The sequence below is a fragment of the Papaver somniferum genome, chromosome 2 (assembly GCF_003573695.1).
Source record: "Papaver somniferum cultivar HN1 chromosome 2, ASM357369v1, whole genome shotgun sequence".
Classification (NCBI taxonomy): Eukaryota; Viridiplantae; Streptophyta; class Magnoliopsida; order Ranunculales; family Papaveraceae; genus Papaver; species Papaver somniferum.
Window position 1 is genome coordinate 64,861,530 of NC_039359.1, and position 20,774 is coordinate 64,882,303.

The window sequence follows — 20,774 nt, forward strand, 5'->3', positions numbered from 1 at the left end:
TAGTAGTTCTAAGCATCTCGATTACCTCAATTTAGAAAGTCCGATTCTTGAAAATTTCGTTTTTGAACGTCCGTTTGAGGAGAAAATCCCTGATAGTCCAATAGCGCCAGAAATGGAAACTTTGAAAGCTTTGTTGAACCCTACTAGGACTATACGTCCCTCGTGTATCAAGTTACCTGAAACTGAAGCAAATTATGAACTTAAGCCTGGAACCTTACAGTTGCTCCCAATCTTTTTAGGGAAATAAAATGAAAACCCCTATTTCCATGTTAGGGACTTTGAGAAAATTTGTAGTACCCTGAAAATTAGAAACCTTGATGATGATGCTTTGAAACTCAGGTTATTCCCCTTTTCCTTAAAAGATAAATCCAAGTCGTGGTTGTATAGTTTGGCTTCCGAATCAATTGAAACATATGAACAACTTACATCTGCCTTTTTGAACAAGTTTTTCCCTAGGCACAAAACATCGTCTATTAGGACGCAAATCTGCACGTTTTCGCAACAAGAGGGAGAGTCTTTGTATAGGTATTTGGAAAGGTTCAATGATTTATTATCCCAATGTCCTCATCATGGTTTAGAAAAGTTTAGGTTAGTTCAGATCCTTTATGAGGGTTTAGATTATCCCACTACAACTACAGGAGAGTCGATGTGTACAGGTGTGTTTGAAAACCAAACAGTTGATGATGCGATGACATATTTTCATGAAATCTCCGAATAGACCCAACAATGGGAAGCAATAGGGTACCCCAGAAAACAATCCTTCTAGGAAGAGGAAACGTTAATAGGGTAGAAGGAAGCTTTGAATCAGATGCCAAAATTGCTGCTATAGCGAAAAGGTTAGAAGCTTTAGAAGTGGGTCACAGTAGTGGTAGATTGGAGCCTCTTTGGGAAGGCCAGAATAATTAAGAGCAATCCAATGCTCTCTATAATAACACTAGGTATGATAACCGTCAGAAGTTTGACCCATATTCAGAAACCTATAATCCTGGTTGGAGAAACCATCCGAACCTTTCATGGTCTAAGGGCCAGAGTCAAGGTCAGTTTAGTAATTATAATGCTCCCCCAGGTTTTGGTTACACTAAGAATTCATCAGGCCCAGAAAACAAAACGACTAGCTTAGAGGAATCTATTAAGATGTTAGCAAAAACTTAGGATATGTTAGCACAGAGCCAAATTAGTTTTCAACAGGAAACCAAGCAGAACTTTCAAACTAATGCTCAGAGCCTTGCTAAGCTAGAACTTCAAGTCGGCCAAATAGCTAAGACCTTAAGTGAGAGAGATAACGGAAGGCTCCCTAGTCAGACTACCCCAACCCTAGAGGAGTTCATGAAGTAGGTGCAAAACCATCGAATCAATTGAATGCTATTAGAACCCTTAGGAGTGGTAGAGTAGTAGACAATCAGGTAACCATGCCCGATAGTGAACATACTGTAGTTCACCCCTCAGGATCCCTCCCACTAACTGAGGGGACTGATAAAATTTCCGATGATGCCAATTCGGTTCCTGAGAGGTCTGATTCTGTGCCTAGAGCCCCATTTCCCCAGCTATTAGCATCAACAAAGAAGGAATCGAACTTTAATGACATATTGGAGGTTTTTAAGCAAGTTACCATAAACCTTCCTTTATTAGATGCAATTAGGCAAATTCCTGCTTATGCCAAGTTCCTTAAGGATATGTGTACGCGAAAGCGAAAACTTAGCGTCCATAAGAAAGCCTTTTTAGCTAGTCATGTAAGTTCAATCATTCAGAACACTACCACTCCAAAGTACAAAGACCCAGGTTCCCCAACCATTGCTTGTACAATAGGTAAACACCGGGTAGAAAAAGCTTTACTTGACTTAGGAGCCAGTGTGAACTTACTGCCGTACCATGTGTACTTACACTAGGACTTGGTGAAATGAAACCTACTCAGATAACACTGCAGTTAGCTGATAGGTCTGTCAAAATTCCTCGAGGTGTTATCGAGGATGTTCTTATTGAGGTCGACAAGTTTATTTATCCAGTGGATTTCGTGGTCCTAGATACCCAACCTGCCTGACCCAGAGAACCAGATACCTGTGATTTTAGGTCGCCCATTCTTAGCTACGTCTAATGCGATCATAAACTGTCGAAATGGTGTGATGAATTTATCCTTTGGTAATATGACTATCGAAATGAACATTTTTAATGTCAGTAAGCTACCTTATGAGCTAGATGACACATGTGTTGAAGAGGTGAATATGATAGAATCCTTAGTTCAGGAGTCATTACCAAACATCTTGTATGAACACCCATTAGAGAGTTGTCTATCCCATTTTGGTTTAGATTTTGACGATGATAGTACCATTGAACAAGTTAATGCTCTATTAGATTCTACCCCTATGTTAGACACTGATAGATGGAAAGTTAGGTTCGAACCATTACCAGCTTCTGAGACTACCTCAGTTCCTTCCTTAGCAGAGTCCCCTAAGTTGGACCTCAAACCACTACCAAATAACCTGAAGTATGTGTTCTTAGGCCCATCTGAGACTTTACCTGTGATTATTGCTGCCGACTTGGATAGTGATCAGGAAAGTAGGCTAGTAAAAGTACTTCAAGATAATAAGGAAGCTTTAGGGTGGTCTATAGAAGACATTAAGGGTATTAGTCCTACTGTTTGTATGCATCAGATTCATTTAGAGGAAGACTCCAAACCGTCTAGGGAGATGCAACGTCGACTAAACCCTAACATGAAATAAGTAGTTCGAAAAGAGGTTCCTAAGTTGTTAGATGTGGGTATTATCTACTCAATTTCAGACAGCAAGTGGGTCATCCCCGTTCAGGTTGTTCCCAAGAAATCAGGTATCACTGTAGTCCAGAATGAGGATAATGAGTTAATCCCAACCCGAGTGACCACGGGATGGCGTGTCTGTATCGACTATAGGAAATTGAACAAGGTAACAAGGAAGGATCACTTTCCCCTTCCTTTTATCGACCAAATGCTAGAAAGATTAGCTGGATATAGTTTCTATTGCTTTTTAGATGGGTTTTCCGGATATAATCATATCGTTATTGCCCCAGAAGACCAAGAGAAAACCACTTTTACCTGTCCCTTTGGTACCTTCGCGTATAGACGCATGCCTTTCGGGCTATGTAATGCCCCTGCGACTTTTCAGCGTTGTATGATGAGCATATTTTCTGATATGGTAGAACGGTTTTTAGAGGTCTTTATGGATGATTTTTCAGTGTTTGGTTCATCTTTTGATGAGTGCTTTCATCATTTGACATTAGTGTTGACTAGGTTTAAGGAAAAGAATTTAGTGCTTAATTGGGAAAAATGCCATTTCATGGTTAAATCAGGAATTGTTTTAGGGCACATCATTTCTTCAAAGGGTATAGAGGTAGACAAATCCAAAGTTGACCTTATTAAGACTTTGCAGGTCCCAAAAACTGTAAAAGACATTAGGTCATTCCTAGGGCATGCAGGTTTTTACCGTCGATTCATTAAGGATTTTAGCTTGATTTCTAAACCTCTTTGCAATTTGCTTGCAAAAGATATTAAGTTTGTCTTTGATGATGCTTGTTTAGAGGCTTTTGAGAAGCTTAAAAATTTACTCACTACCGCTCCCATAGTCCAGGCACCCAACTGGAACCTACCCTTTGAGATTATGTGTGATGCTTCAGATTATGCTATAGGAGTTGTGTTAGGTCAACGAATAGAAAAATTACTTCATGTGATTTACTATGCTAGAAAAACTCTGAATGATGCCCAATTGAACTACACAACTACCGATAAGGAGCTGTTAGCCACCGTGTTTGCCTTGGATAAGTTTAGATCCTACCTGTTAGGTTCTAAGATCGTAATCTATACTGATCATGCTGCTTTGAAGTACATTTTATCTAAGAAGGATACCAAACCTAGATTGATTAGGTGGATCCTATTGTTACAAGAATTTTCTCCAGACATTAGAGACAAAAAGGGTGCTGAAAATGTAGTAGCAGACCACTTATCCAGGTTAGTTGTTAGTTCCGCTAGTGATTCCCTTCCTATAAGGGATAGCTTTCCTGATGAACAATTGTTCTCTGTTTCCCAATCACCTTGGTATGCAAATATAGTGAATTATCTTGTTACTGGTCGAACCCCTCAACATTGGGGTAAACAAGATCGTTCTAGGTTTTTAGCCGAGGTTAAGCATTTCTTTTGGGACGATCCTTATTTGTTTAACTATTGTCCAGAACAGATTATTAGGAGATGTGTACCTGAGAGTGACCAGTCCAGTATTCTTTCCTTTTGTCATGAACATGCTTGTGGGGGTCATTTTAATGCTAAGAAGACTTATGCTAAGATATTGCAGTGTGGATTTTACTAGCCTTCCTTGTTTAAGGACTCCCATAGTCACTGTGTGTCTTGTGATCGTTGCAAGAAGTTAGGGACCATTTCCCATAGAAATATGATGCCATTGAACCCTATTTTAGTGATTGAGGTCTTTGATGTGTGGGGCATTGATTTTATGGGTCCATTTCCTAATTATTTGGGTTATCTTTACATACTTGTCGCTGTAGACTATGTGTCTAAGTGGGTTGAGGCGGTTCCGTGTAAAAAAAATGACCATAGGGTTGTAGTTAAGTTTTTGAAAGAGAATATACTTACACGTTTTGGTACACCGCGAGCTATAATTAGTGATGGAGGTTCACACTTTTGTAATAGACCGTTTTCTCTTTTAATGAAACAATATGGTATTACCCACAAACTAGCTACCCCATATCACCCACAGACTAGTGATCAGGTAGAGGTATCCAATAGAGAAATTAAGCGTATATTATAGAAAATAGTTAATCCCAATAGGAAAGACTGGTCGTCGAGGCTTACTGATGCCTTATGGGCTTACCGTACTGCGTTTAAGACACTCATTGGAATGTCCCCTTAGCGTCTAGTATTTGGCAAGGCATGTCACTTGCCTGTTGAGTTAGAGCATAGAGCCTATTGGGCTATTAAGCAGCTAAACTTTTCACTTGACAAGGAAGTAGATCACAGAAATCTCCAGCTCAATGAGTTGGACGAGATTCGTAGAGATGCATACGATAGTGCTAAGGAGTATAATAACAAAATGAAACTTGTGCATGATAAGAATATTTTACGGAAGTCGTTTTCTCCAGGTCAAAAAGTTCTTCTGTATGACAATCGTTTGCATCTATTCCCCGGGAAACTGCGCTCTTGGTGGACCGGTCCTTTTGTGGTCCGTACTGTTTTTCCTCATGGCGTTGTTGAGATTGAGACATCAGATGGTACTAGTTCTTCAAAGGTTAATGGTTAGAGATTGAAGCCCTTTTTAGAGCCTTTTCCTACAGGTGATGTTGAGGAGGTCCCTCTGGAGGACCCTGTTTACCCTTGATTGACCATCGAGGCGATTTGTATGTTGTATACTATTTTTGTCAGTTTTTGGTTTCACTTCACCCAGGTACTATCTTTCCGAACTCTATCTTTACTATTTCCTCATGTTACTTATATTTTTGGTACTGTTCTTTCATTCAAAACATTGAGGACAATGTTAGATTTAAGTTTGGGGGTGGGGTAGAAACATTTTGTTTTAATAAATAAACTCCAGAGCCTAGAAATTTATGCATATTAAGAATAGCACTAACCAACCTAAGTGGATGGAAGCATTTTGGTTGTAGGAGTTGAGGAACCAATCTGATTAGATGGAAACATCTAGAAGAGTCTATTCATAAAAGCACAGAGCTCAGGTGTTAGAAATAACATGATAGTTTCACTATATCTCGTTGAGTCCTTTTCAATTCTATTTTTATTTTATTTTGTTTTTAAACTATGTTACTCTAAGTGATTAGGTGGGGCTTACGATTCAAGTTGTTACCAATGTTAGGGTGAACTAGAGTGATTGAGATACCATGAAAAAAAAAGACAAAAAAAAGGAAAAAAAAAATTGAGACCGGACCATTTGACCAAAAGGAAAATTCAATAAATTCGACCACTGGTACCCTTGTATATGCCAGTTGTGTTGACCTAGAGTTAGGTTATCGACCACTGGTGCCCTTGTATATGCCAGTATGTTGATATTAGTCAGACTAGTATCTCAATCCATTAGGATAGGTTCATTTTGGCGGAGGCCTTCAGACAGATATGGGAAACACCGTTCACTTAGTAAACATCAAAACCATCTACGTTTTTCTATATCCATCTCTTAATCTATCCATGTGATTGGTTTGACTCCGAATATTGATGTCCATAGTGCAACTATCTGAGTAGAGCTCTGTCACTTTATATGAGTTTTAGTATGCTTGAGTGCAAACTCGTGTACAACAATTGGAATTTCGCATCAGGGTATTTCTTCCTGTAGTCAATAAGTATGCCAACCAAGGAGATTATTTTGTGCTTTCCAAGGTTCTGCGTAGATAGCTAGGGTCTGGAGTATAAAGGTTTTGTGGGTATACCTCTGGTAATCCCTCCCGAGACTATAACTCGGCCACTAGGGCCACCTAGGGGTTTAAAGCCTTATTGCATACGCTAAATGCAATCGACGATGCCTGCGTCAGTGAGTTAGGATTTTATCTTTGCTCGAGGACTAGCAAATAATAAGTTTGAGGGTATTTGATAGACACATTTTTGTGTCTAATTTGTCCCGATTCTATAATTGATAGTGCTCATTTTTGTACTTATTACGGTGTTTTATATGTGTGTAGGTATTTTTGACCAATAAACATTTTTTGGAAAAATCGGCTCGAAAAGTTGTGCGGGGCACCCCCGGAGGACATTTGCTATTCGGACTTTCACCATGGATAAGGGGCAACCTAATTACTAAGGGGCATACCTGCAGGGCATCTAGTATTCGCACCCCCACTCTGGATAGGGGGAGACCACTTTCTTCTCAAAATTCAAAAGAAAAAATTGGCGGGAAAAAAACCAGTTTGCATACCAGAGTTAGGGTTGGATTTCTAGGCTGTTTTAGGGAGATTCAATCGCGGGAATTTGTTGGGCTGGACGTGATTTAGCATAACAGGCTTGGTATGAGCGCTGGAATGGATTGAATTGGGCTAAAACTCGAGTTGGAGCAAAACAGAGGTGAAGTTACACACGGGTCTCTGCCGGCCTGATTTTTGAAGTTTCAGGGAGATTAAACCGGAGATAATCTTTCCGGAGATAGCTACTTACCTAATAGAGAGTTTGGGATGATTTGGAAAGCTCAGAAACGCGTAAACAAGTCGGCAGAGAAGATTATTTCTGTGACTTGCACGAAAAGAAAGAGAGAATTTTTATCGGAATTTTTAGGTTTCTTAGCAGTATAAAAGGAGTTCGGATAGGTCATAGAAGGGTTACGCATACTTTGGGGAAGTTTAGAAACAGAACAGAGCTAAGAAAAATTCACAGAGAAGAATAGCCGAGTTGTAGTCGAGAGGAAGAAGAAGAACAGAGAACCGTCACCTTTTCTTTCAAACTGTAACAATTTTCCAAAAACTATTACTGTTAGTATTTCTTTGTAACACTGCTTACTGTAACAGTGCGTATTGTAACAATTAAATTTGTTACAAACACGCTGCTTCATACCTTCTTCTCTATTCAATCAACTTTTGAGCAACAAACATGTATTTTGAGCAAGTGATTAATATGAGGAGCTAAACCCCATTGCTGAGGCGATAGAGGAAGCTATTTTTCCAACAAGAAGTGGTATATTCTATTTCATCTATTTATTGCAATTATGATTATGATTATTTGCCTTGAGCTATAATTGAATATGATTTTTACTTGAGTGATTGTGATCTATTTTGATGAAGTATGCTTAGTTTATAGACTTTTGATGCTTCATACTTGATATTTTCAATTATTGCTTTTGAAAATCTATTTGTTGCAATGTTTTAGAATCAAATTGAATGAGAAAATTGCATAAATATAAAGATTGGATTAAATCACTTTGAACTTGAAAAAATAGTGGAATCTTAGCCTCAGTTGTCTTTTAATATTGATATCAACTTTGTCAGTGTTTGCTATAATTATTAGTGAGTTTTCTATTTTAGTTTTAGAATTTAAGTCTATATTTTATCCTTCGCAAGTCTGAGAATCGAACCACTTTTACCACTATCTACAAATCACATCAATGAGACGCGAAAACTGTGTTTCCGTTTGAAAAGTTATTTTATAGAGGGCATTACTTAAATTGTTTGGTCGAAAATCGCTAGGTGTTTTTGGGTTTTTTATTTTGAGTATTAAAGATATATAAGTATGGTTTATCTTCTTGTTAAAAGTTTTTTCTCTGAAAACCTTTTGAATCCAGCTAACAATGTCTTCTTTTAATAAGTCCCGATATTGTTGGTAAAAACCTGGGGGAAAACCGTCAGGGCCAGGATCCCCCAAGCATTCATCATAAAAAGAGCTTCTTTTATTTCATCTTCACTTGGAATTTTACCAAGTCTTTCGTTATCAGTCTCTTGAATAACTGGTTTTAAAATCTTTTTGAAAATGGGATCAATATCCACACCACTTGTTTTAGCAACATTATTAAAATGTTTAGTTAACATAGAACTTAACTGACTCTTCCCTTATGTCCATAAGCCTGTATTATCTCTAAGAGTGTATATGTTGCTAATCCTCTTTTTTTCAGAAGCATTTTGATGAAAAAAGCTAGTATTGTTATTATTTTCCTTGATCCATTTATCTTTAACATGCTGACTCCAGTATATTTTTTCTATTTCATACCAAGAGCTAAGATCGTTATGAAGTTGTTCTATTTTCAATTTAGTCTCTAAAAAATAAGGTTTTCGATTTTCTTCTTTAATAGCAGTGAGTATTGTAGTTATATTTCTAAATATATTCCCAAATCCTTCTTATTCCTTGTTCTAAGATCATATTATATTCAACATGCTTAAGCATTCCTAACAAATTTTTATTTTTTCCTTTACTCTTATTAATATAATTATTTATCGTATCATTATAACTTTTATGTACAGATCAACATCTCATATACCTGTAAGGCCTAGAAAGTTTCTCTCTTGGTGGTATTGTTTCTAAAAGAATGGGGGCATGATCTGAGGCTACTCTTGTAAGGTGATTATTTCTAGAGTTTGGAAAAAAATCAAGCCATTTATGATTAATAAAAACTCTATCTATTCTTTCTTGAATGTTTTGATTCTGTATGTGCCTATTAGTCCAAGTGAAAGGAAGCCCGGTGAAGTTTAAATAAACTAAACCAAGAGTTTGGATACAATGAAACACATAAGAAAAACTACTGGTAGAAGGATTATTTCCCCCTCTTTCTCATCTTTGTGTATTATGAAGTTCATGTCTCCCATAATGGCCCAAGGAACATCTATCTCACTTATACTATTTATAAAATCCCATTGCTCATTTTTGTTATGATTGTCTAAAGCTCCATAGAGAAAACACATATTCATACTAAAATTATCCTTAAGTAAATGAAAATGGAAAACATTATTTTTGAATGATATTAGCCTAGCAGAAACCCCATGATTCCAAGCAATATCAAACCCTCCTGATCTTCCTATAGATGGCATGATGAACCAATCTTTTAATTTCATTTTTTTAAATATGTGTTCAACTAAAGGCATTCCAACCTTTGTTTCAGAGAGAAATATAACATCTAGGTCATTAGATTTATTTAAGTGATTGAGGCGATCCTGTTTTAGCTTAGATCTAATTCCTTGGAGGTTCCAGGAAAAGATTTTAAACTCATATCCTTAGTATCATCTCCCGCAGTGACATATCTAACTAATAAGTTGTATTGAAGAGGGAACAATTCGATATATAAGTTGCAAAGGAAGAGTTATAACCCCAATATAAAAAAACTGAAAGATCAACACACTTCATTTTTCCATATAAATAAACATGCATATTAGGCTGCAAAGAAGGCACTCTTTCATATAAACAATCTATCATGTCGAGAAAAGGAGAGATCATATCAACAACTGAACTCCAAGCATAACCATAAGCCATCACCTTAAGATTTTTAAAAAGGGGATTATCTATGTATATAGGTCTAAGGAAAGTATTTTCAGAGAAGGAATATATGAAAGTTATGCTTTTATCTATTTTGATTTAATGCATGAGTTTGATAACATTTAGGGAATAAGTAAAAGGTTTTGTTTTAAAAAAATACCAATCAGAGATGCTAAGAAAAAAATAGGCACCAAACATGTGAGAGATATAGATTATAATGAAAAACTTCAAAGAAAAATGTTTTAGAAATACCTCAATAGTTTCAGCTGGGGAAAGAGGTTCAGAGCCATGTTCAGCTTTGGCCATGTCATTGTCAGCTACTTTCTCTCTAATTTCTGGGAGAAAAACAACCCAATTAATGGTGTGTTCCTTATCAGTACAAGCAACATCCTCATCCTCCTTACCATTCATTTCAGAGACGTCAGAAATGTTGACAAAGATTTCACCCATTAGTTGAATATTCTATCCTTCCTCTTCTTCTAGAAATTCCTCTGCCACTGCTATTGGAATAAAACTCTTATCCCCCTCAATTTCCACTCAAGTAGCATTAACATCTTCTTCTTTTTTGTCTCCCTCTTCATTTATTACAATACAAGTTCTTCTTCCCATTATAGAGTAGTTACTTAGAAGTCTGAACCAATCAGATTGCTTTTTATTTTGCCTATCATCCTTATAACTGTTTTTTGCATTTTCTTAACTGTGTCTGAGTCAATAACTGCTTTCCATTTTAGTGTTGTCTTTAGATCATCAACAGTAACTGATGACCTTATGTCTCCTATAACACCAACTTCCTTAGCTTTGCATTTTTCCTGCATGCACATATTCTCTGCACCTCCACTGCTTTCACCAATAAATTCCGCAACACCCACTCTTCTCCTTTTGCTTCCTCTGTTAAGATAATCCACCTTGTCTATTTCACTATCATAAATCCTCAGACTTGCTGCAGCATCAGTGATGAGATTAACTTTTTCATTACCTTGAGCATTTTCTTGGGAGTTGTTTTCAAATATGACTGGAATATCTTCTCCTTCTTCATAGATGAATATTTTTGGAAAGTTGTTTTGATAATCCAAATATCTATCTCTACACTTATCCTCTGAATGTTCAGCATCAACATGCCAGCAGTCTCTGCAGGTTCCATGAAGTATCTCCATAAATAAAATTTTCATCTTAATTGTTTCTCTATCAGTGCCTTCAATGATAATAATCTTGACTTGGTGAACCAGCACTTTTGTTGTATCAACTAGCACATGAGCTTTGTACTTTCCTTCTTCATTTGGCCCCATAAGGTTTAGAACTCTACCAACTTTTTCAGCCACCAATTCTGCTACAAAACCTTTTGCCACCAGATCACCCCTCAGAGTAAATTTGATCCAGTAGTCCTGAGCATTAAAATCAATATCTTCAAGTCTTGTATCTCCACCCCAATGTATCATAGTAAGTAACTTCCCATGCACCCTGTTTGGTATAGAGTAAATTGCAGCAGCATAATCACCAGCATTTGCGAATCTTATGATAAAAACTCTAGGATCAACAGTTTTCTTGATAATGATCTTCCCAGTTGGAGAAAACGCCATGTTCTAAGAATAAGCCATTTATCCTACTCTTAAACCTCTTGGGTCATCTCCTTTCTTTATTTCCTTAAAAAGTTTGACAACAACTCTTGGAAACTTTCTCTGCTGTATTTTCCTAGTTGCATAACGAAGAAATTCAAGGTAATATTTGAAAGAAAAGGATAAGGGATTATCCCGATCCTCAATAAGTCTAGTAAGATGGGCTATGTAATTATTTGTGGGAACACCAGACATGTTTCTTTGGTGTTGCAAAAACCAGTAATGGAAGTTATTTTGTGTTTCAGGGATGCAGAAGTTGTAAGAAAGCCTGTGTTGTTTTCCTTTAAAAACCTTAATATTGAAGTGAAACTCACTTTTATATATAAAGAAATTTTTTTACACGTGAATACTGAGATAGTGCCTCTAAAAATTGTTGCCATTTGTTGCAAAGCAACGATATTTCCAAGGTTGCAATATTTTTAAAATCCTGACATGATAACAGTTCCTGTCATAATCTTCTAATCTTCTATACACAATATCTTCTTGAGATAATGGGATCAATGTAATGATTATGATTTTCTTCTCCCAAAGATTATTTTGTAATAAATAAATATTATCCTTACTTGTGTGTGGGGAAGCTCCACCGCCTAAGGAAGAAACTTACCAGTAGCACTGTAGCTTTTCCTCCTCTCTCTCAACTGAGATACTGACCTGACATGGCCTCAACCGAGCATCATCTCCTACCAATCTTTCCCTGAAAAACAGAGAGAAGAATAAACAATGATAATAAGTGTAATGATAATTTTATTCATAATGGATCTGAAAAAGCAAAATAATAGGCAAAGAGAAATACAACTGATTAGAAAAATCAGTGCAAGGACCATAGAGCTAATGAAACGAAAAACCCAAACCCAAGAAGGGATTGTAGATGCAGTCTAAGAAAACGAAAACAAATTTAGGTTAAAGAAAGAGAACGGGAAAAATTGAAAAATCAACAACTGAAACTGGAAATTAAATAAGAATCAAAGATTGGGGAAAACTACTTAAGCGAAAACAGGGATTGAAAAACCGAAAAAAAACAATAGCTGAAGAGAATTTTTTTTAAGAAAAGGTGATGAAATAGTGACCGAGTCAACTCCGTTTTCTATTGTCGATTCGCAGAGCGTCTCTCCTCACGAAATGCTTCCATAAAATCCTACTGAACCTTTTTTATGTCACCATATATGGGGAGTGAAAATTACAGGGAGACCCATTTTTCAATTTTTCTCCACCGTGAAATCCACAGACGGAGAAGTTCACGCGCGCATCCTTTTTTGGTGAAAAAATTCATCCGAAACCCATTATTTTCTAAAATTATGTTTTCTGAGATTTTTTTCATAAAGAGCGAGGAGAGAGCAGGAATTTCCCATCTATGTCTTCGTCCGCTGCCGCCTCTGTATTGAGAAGAGGAGGAATTTATAGATGCTCCATTGATCTCTCCTTGTAGATCTGTTGATGTTATTTCTGGATCTTCTTCACATTAAGATTTCTTACTAATGAGAACGGAAACTTTGCATCATTTCGATGGAAGATTTCCTTAAAAAGTCGAAGGGTCACACTGTGATAGATGATGGATTAGCATGATCCTCCCTGGAGTGGAAAATGTCTCATAGTTCTCCGCATCTATACGAACTGTACGTTATCTTGATTTTTAATTCTTTTTTTTCCCTTTTTGATGTTTACAGTGCATCATAATACGGAATCTTTTGTCAATTTTATTTTTATTGTTCTATACATCAAGTCGTGAAAAACATAGTTTTGGGGGCTTTTGTTTTTTGATTTGCAAGTAGTAGAAGAAGACGATGAAGTAGCAGAAGTCAGCACGGAGAGAGATGAATGAGACTGGACTCATTTCTTCGTTTCTGACGTGTTCGGTGGACCTCATACGTGTTCGCGTTGAATTATTCAATCTTCTTCTTCTTTCGTTGACAACAAGCTAATTATCATTTAACTAGGAGAAAAAATAGTGTGATTAATTGATTAAACTGGAGTAATAGTAACAATTAAGAGTGTTTGATCTCGACCTGGATGGATGAAACATACTATTGCAAGCACTATATTTTCATTCCTTGAGTCCAACCAACAGCATAATTAACTTAAGAATGTTTGATCTCGGCCTGGATGGATGAAACATACTATTGCAAGCACTACAAGTAGTAATTGTTGGTAAGGCATCGATTCTTTGTTGGAATTTGCTGGTGAGAATGGATGTAACTTCCATGTGATGTTCAAACAAATGAAGATGGGGTACTGATTGTTCGAAAAAATGTCTGCATAACATGTAATGCAGCTATGAGAATGGATGCATAACTTGTTATGCATTTATAAAAGTTAATGTATAATCTATTATGCAGTCCAGAAAACAGTCGCGTAACACGTTATGCATCAATTTTTTTGTTACTGTTGAAACCAACAAAAATAAAAACTGCATAACTTGTCATGAACCTACAATAATATCCGCATAATCTTTTATGCATCAAGAAAATGGATGCATAACCTGATATGCATCCAAAAATATGGCTGCATAATGCATTATGCATCCAGAAATACGGTTGCATAATGCATTATGCATCAACTTTTTATGTATCCCCTGAAATCAACCAAAACAGTGGCTAAATAACTTGTCATAGATGCATAACTTGATACGTAGTCGAGAAAATGGATGCATAACCTGATATACATCCAAAATATTGTTGCATAATGCATTATGCATCGACAAAATTGTTGCATAATCTTTTATGCATCGAGAAAATAGATGCATAACCTTATATGCATCCGTAAATATAGATGCAGAGTGCATTGTGCATCAATTTTTTTATGTACGCACTAAAAGCAACCAAAACAACGGCTAGATAACTTGTTATAGATGCATAACTTTGTTATGCAGATGCATAATGTGTTATGCAGTCGAGAAAATGGTTGCATAATTTGTTATGCGTCTGCAGGATGTGTTATGCATCTTTTCTGGTGGTTGCATAATGGTTATGTATCAATTTTTCAAAAAATTTGCCTAAAATGATGATCACCTCCGATTTTTTCGTGAAAAACAAAAATTTGATATTGTTGTTTCTGCTCGTTGCGTAGCTCTCTTTAAAAGCTTTCCAACGAGATAAAATTTGTTAAATTTCAAGGCGCGGATTTTTAGATATGTTATATTCAAGTTTGCTTTACAATTATACCCCTGAAAAACTAGTATGCATAACGAGTTATCCCTGAAAAAATAGATGCATAACGAATTATGTATTGATTCTTAATAATTTCGGATAATTTTGGGTGTCACGGTACCTAAAATTAATTATGGGCTTTTAGAATATTATTTTCTTTGGGTCTGCGCCTAAGTTCCCCATATGAGGACCTCCCTCGCTTTGCTTGGTCGGCCCAATAAGATTGTCATTATGTTACCATGTTGAGAATCATGAATATGTAGAAGAGAGGCCCATTACAAATGGAGCCGCAGGAACTCCATACACTCGTCATGTAAATGTGTGACTAAAGCAAAGTGAAATGCAAAAAAAGAATAATGTACCACATAAAATTTTAAGATTCAAGGAAAATCAATGGCGCCATAGGAGCAACAAATGCAATAGGATAACCTGGTAAACGTAAAAACGTGAGAGTTTAATACGTTTGTGATAGTAAATTTTAAACAATCATATAATTAACATTGGTCAATACAGTGCATTTCGTACATAGAAATTGATCCAAAACAAAAAATTCAAATTTTCTCAAGTAAAGTATGTTACCATAATATCCTCGGCATTCCCTCAAAGATGGATCGACCTCTATCCGGCACACCACACATAAACTCGAGGATTGCACTTTGAGAGATGAACTTGTATGCTTATGGCGGGGGATACAAAGAAGTGCATGCTTGACTATTTCTTGGATTCCATCTCTTCCTTGCTTAAGTATGTTTTGTACTCGTCTTAACCAGGCCTACAAACCCGTAATATGTTAAAACCTTCGAACGATCATTCACATTCTAGGAAACAGACAACACAGTAACATCTCCACAATATACCTTGCAAGTTGCAGGAGTGTTTGAACTTCTTAGACATTTGTTCTTGTTCAAGAAGGCTATGGAATTTGGATAGTTTGGGCCTTCGGGGCCTTGAAGGGGTGTTATCGGCAACCTTGCTGGTTTCATTCTACTACCATATAATTAAGTTATTGTGAGGTGATTGATATTTCTAGGTTGTTCTTCGGGAATATAAGACATGATTATCAATTGGTTCATGTTCACCTTGATTTATCAAAAGACGGAACAAAAACTTCATAGGTCTGTGGGAGACAGATTATCTATCAGAATAGACTTATCTGTGGGAGACAAATTTGTTTATAAGTCTTCGACTTTGGGTCGTAACAACTCTTAGTTGTGGGTGAGATCAACTAAGGGAATCAAGTGCGTAGAGTCCTGCTGGGATTCATAGGCGTAAGGAACGCGACTGTGAAAAGACGATGGTACCCAAATACACTACAATCTTTTACTTATCCACCTATAAGTCCTCTTATCGAAAGTGATCATCTATGGACAAAGTCGAGACAATGCAACAAATCGATATTCACACTTTGTGTGATTGTCTATGGATACAAGATCGAGACAATGCGACTACCAAACTGTGATACTTGATAATAGGTTCAGGCTTAACCAAACTCTGTAGGATCATTACCAAGTATATCGGAGTTAACGTTTGTTTAACTTACTTTTAATTATAATAAACAATTATAATTACGGAAATAGAAAAGTAAAAGACACTACAAGATTTTGTTAAAGAGGAAACTGCAATTGCAGAAAAACCCCGGCACCTAGTCCAGAACTGAATACTCGCAGAATTAAGCCGCTATAAAAAATCTACACCAACTTCGTATAGTTGAGACCAAGCAACTACCCCTAGTTCACTTAGTTTCATCGGTATCCATGCGCTTCCCACTTCAATGAGTGCATGCACTGGAATAATTCCTTTGGATCATATTACAAACAGTAAAGGAACAAAAAATCTGTTCGGTAATGAAAAAGCGGGGGTCTAACAACACCACCTAATATTTCGCTTAGCAATCTGTATGGACAAAATCGAATATACTTTTAAGAGAATCAACAAGACTCAATCAATTAAAAGTATATCAACGAGTTTATATCTCTCTTCTTCATTTGATTTACTCAAGCAAGAACTTCGAGTTCTAATCAAGTATAATGAATAACTTGGATCGTACCAAAGACCAATATCCAAGGATCAATCAATGACAATCAACAACTAAAGGTTGGATTACTCTAATTGATGATCTAAACGCACAACTTGTATTATTTCAATTATAAAGATAAAACAATATAATGCGGAAATTAAAATAACACAGACACCATAAGTTTTGTTAACGAGGAAACCGCAAATGCATAAAAACCCCGGGACCTAGTCCAGATTGAACACACACTGTATTAAGCCGTTACAGACACTAGCCTACTCCAAGCTAACTTCGGACTGGACTGTAGTTGAACCCCAATCAGTCTCCCATTGATCCAAGGTACAGTTGTACTCCCTACGCCTCTGATCCCAGCAGGATACTGCGCACTTGATTCCCTTAGCTGATCTCACCCATAACTAAGAGTTGCTACGACCCAAAATCGCAGGCTTTGACAATAAACAAATCTGTCTCCCACGGACAAGTCTATCAAAGGATCAATCTGTCTCCCACATATAACCCTAAAGGTTTTGTTCCATCTTTTGATAATAATCAAGGTGAACAAGAACCAATTGATAATACGGTCTTGTATTCCCGAAGAACATCCTAGAGTTATCAATCACCTCACAACAATCTTAATCGTATGGTAGCAAAACAAGATGTTGCGGAATCACAAACAATGAAACAAAGATGTTTTTGATTACTTTTTATATCTTGCCTATCGGAGATATCAATCTCAAGCCAATCAATCTGATTTTACTCGTACGATAGAAGATGCAAGATCAGATCACACAACTACGATACAAGTAGTATCGGTCTGGCTTCACAATCCCAATGAAGTCTTTAAGTCGTTAACCTGGTTTTAGAAGAAGAAAACCAAAGGTTAAAGGAGAATCGACTCTAGTATGCAAACTAGTATCACGCGTAAGGTGTGGGGATTAGTTTTGCACAATACTAGATGTCTCCTTTATATAGTCTTTTAAATCAGAGTTTGCAATCAATGTTAGCTTAGTAACAAAGCATTCAGTATTCACAGTTAGATGAAAACCTGATTTAGATTCAAGCTAATATTTCTCAACCGTTAGATCGAAAACTTAGCTTGTTACACACACTTGACAATGCACGCTTTTAGGTTTGTTAACCGTACCCAAATGTATGCACTTGTTGGTTCAACAATAGTTAATTAAAAGGTTAGCCATATGATCATTTCATATCAACCATAATCTTCTTAACCATAACTAGTTCAAATGACTTCAAAATGAACTAGTTAGAGAGTTGTTCAATTGCAAGGAAATCTCGTGTACCACACAAGACACAATTGAAGCAAAGATGATTTGATTCACTTGAATTGGTTCATGAACTTTTATAGCCACGATTTGCAAACTGCATTCCTTAGTATTTTTAAGTTTAAGTTCAGAAATCATCTTCAGATATATAACCTTCTCAAGTTCGCAGACTAGGTTCGTGGACTTAAGTTACCGGGCAGAGTTTACAAACTCCAGCAGAAATTATAGGGTTTGAGAACTTCGCCGGTTCGCAGACTGGGTTCGCGGACTTATCTTCACGCAAGTAGTTTGTCAACTCCAGCAGAAATTCTCGGGTTTGAGAACTTCGGCAGTTCGCAGACTTGGCTCACGCCATTCTTCCGGTTCTCTTGATCAACAAAGTTCGCAAACTTTGGTTCAAGGAATAGGACTTATACATAAATGTGTTTCCACAACAATGTTTATGTCCACTGATCGAATTTTAGATAGTGGTAAATAGAGTTGTCGTTCACTCGGACTTTGTTGAAATTGATTCTAGGATTAAATATAAAAATAAGAAATTATATACAAAATATGTCATGGCATGAAGAATTCATTGAGACTCGGGATTTCACTGTTTTTCATATTCAAGTGGTTCAGAAATTAATCCTAGGCAATTATAGCTCCAAACACAAGAAATATTAACTTTATTCTTTGCTAAAATAGATTTCGTAAAACATCAATTGTAAATTACAAGCATAGTGTATCAAAAGCACCTAAGACTAAGAATACACTATCAAACAAGATAAGAATTGATTAATAGAAATCATAAATCATTTATAATCGGTGCAAAAAGTAAATAAGGAATTAATTAAGTTTACCACATGATGAAATTCAGCTTCGTCCGTCGTCCCAGCGATGGGGTCTAGCTTCTCATGATGAAAACACACTCAAAAAGATAACTCATAGCTCAAATGGTGTTTTTATTGGAAAAATAGTAGAAAACAGAGATTTGCAATGGTATAAAGGTGTTGCAAAATAAAATGTTACAAAGAACGATAAATGGAAAATGCCACTGTCATTGTAGCAAATACAACGCTTCCGTATGTGTCGTTATCACTGTTGATGAACGACTGTTCTTTGGCGTCTTATGTTCTTCGTTCTCTCCTTCAATGGCAGCAGCAGAGACAAGCTCTGCAACTTCCTGTTCTACGCTCTGTTTCCTCCCCTCACTCTTCATGCCTCTCTCTGCTAATCCAAGACCCTTTTTATACTCCACAACGATATGATTCTTCCCTCATAAATCCCAAATATCTCCGTAGTAATAACATATATTTTCACGGGATTATTTCCTTCTATTCCTCATTCACGATGTTATCTCGTGGCTTCTTGCATATGGCATAATATAAACACGTTGAGTACGTGTTTTAAATTCTCCAAACATACAGATATTCCAAAAGTATCTCGGAATAATCCCGAGAATACTTCACCCTCTGGTTCGTGGGAAAAACACGTAACTTCCCTTGGTATTCGATTCCAGCTCACTTAACAGTCTTGTTTCAGTGAAACAGGTCTATCAAATCCCGCGTCAAACTCCGGTTAAATCTCCCTCCAATCCTTACCAGAAAACCCGAGAAAACTATCCTCCCATGTTTCATCGAGTTCCCGATCATCCATCCCAACTTAGTTGAATTCTTCATGTATACCGACCCTGTTGAATCGAATCAAGTCTATCCCAGTCAAAACTAGCGATTGAATCTCGCTACAATTCCTCCAAATCTGATACAGAAAGTTATGCAGGTGGTAAATATTTGAATGTGACTTTCCCGCCAAAAACATATTCCCGTGAAGAAGAAGATCGTTTCCCCATAAACAAAATTGGGGTGCCCTTAGCAGGTTCCCAACTGAGGTACCCCTTAACCGAAATGAGAGTCCACATAACACATGTCATCCGAGGGTGCTCCGTTTAATTTCTCGAGCCGATTTTTCCAAAAATGTTTATTTCCCAAAAATACCTACTGGTGGGCCCGGGAAAGCGTATAAAATTGAAGCGAAATGAAACGGGCCTACAGTAATACCGCAAGTGCACGGTCGTCAGTTGTAGCTCGTGCAAGTACGGGTCGATCCACAGAGATTGGGAGTGTTTGGAGTTTCTAGCTATTTGGGCTCTAAATTGCTATTGGGCTTTAGGTATCAAAGGGTTGTGGTACCAATGGGTTACGAATACCCTTTGGATAAATTGGGCTTAATGGGTTTGTTGTAATGATGAAGTGCTTTAGGCCTTGGGCCTTTGAATGATTTTGGAATGAACTGTGAACTAGGCTTTGGCCTTAAACTTAGGCTTGGGCTCAGTGTAGTGAACTGAGAATTGGGCTCAATATCTTTTGATGTGAACTGGGCTTGGTAACAGTGAACTGGGCTTTAGGCCTTAACCTGAACTGTGGTCTTAGCTTTTGACCTGAGAGTAACTAGGCCTTTGGAGTTAACTGTGGACTGAACTGGGCTTGTGCTGTGAGCCAAGCTCAGTTGCAGCAGTAGCAGTGGAAACCAGGTTGCAGCAGCAGTGGTGGCTGGCACAGCAGGAGCAGGTGCACAGCAAGGGAAAGGAAAGAAAGCAGCAATGGTGACAGTGCAAGCCAAGTAATAACAAAACAGAGATAGTTGCAAACCAAGGCTACAAGCCAAGGGCAGGAGTGTGGAGATAAGCTGACAATGAAGTAAAAAAAAGGAAAAAAAAACAAAGCCAAGGCAATGGCTTTAGGCATTCATCTAGAGTGGGAAGAGAACCAGCTTGCTCACAGTCACTAGTGAGCACTAGTTTCTCCCCACTGCTCAATCAAC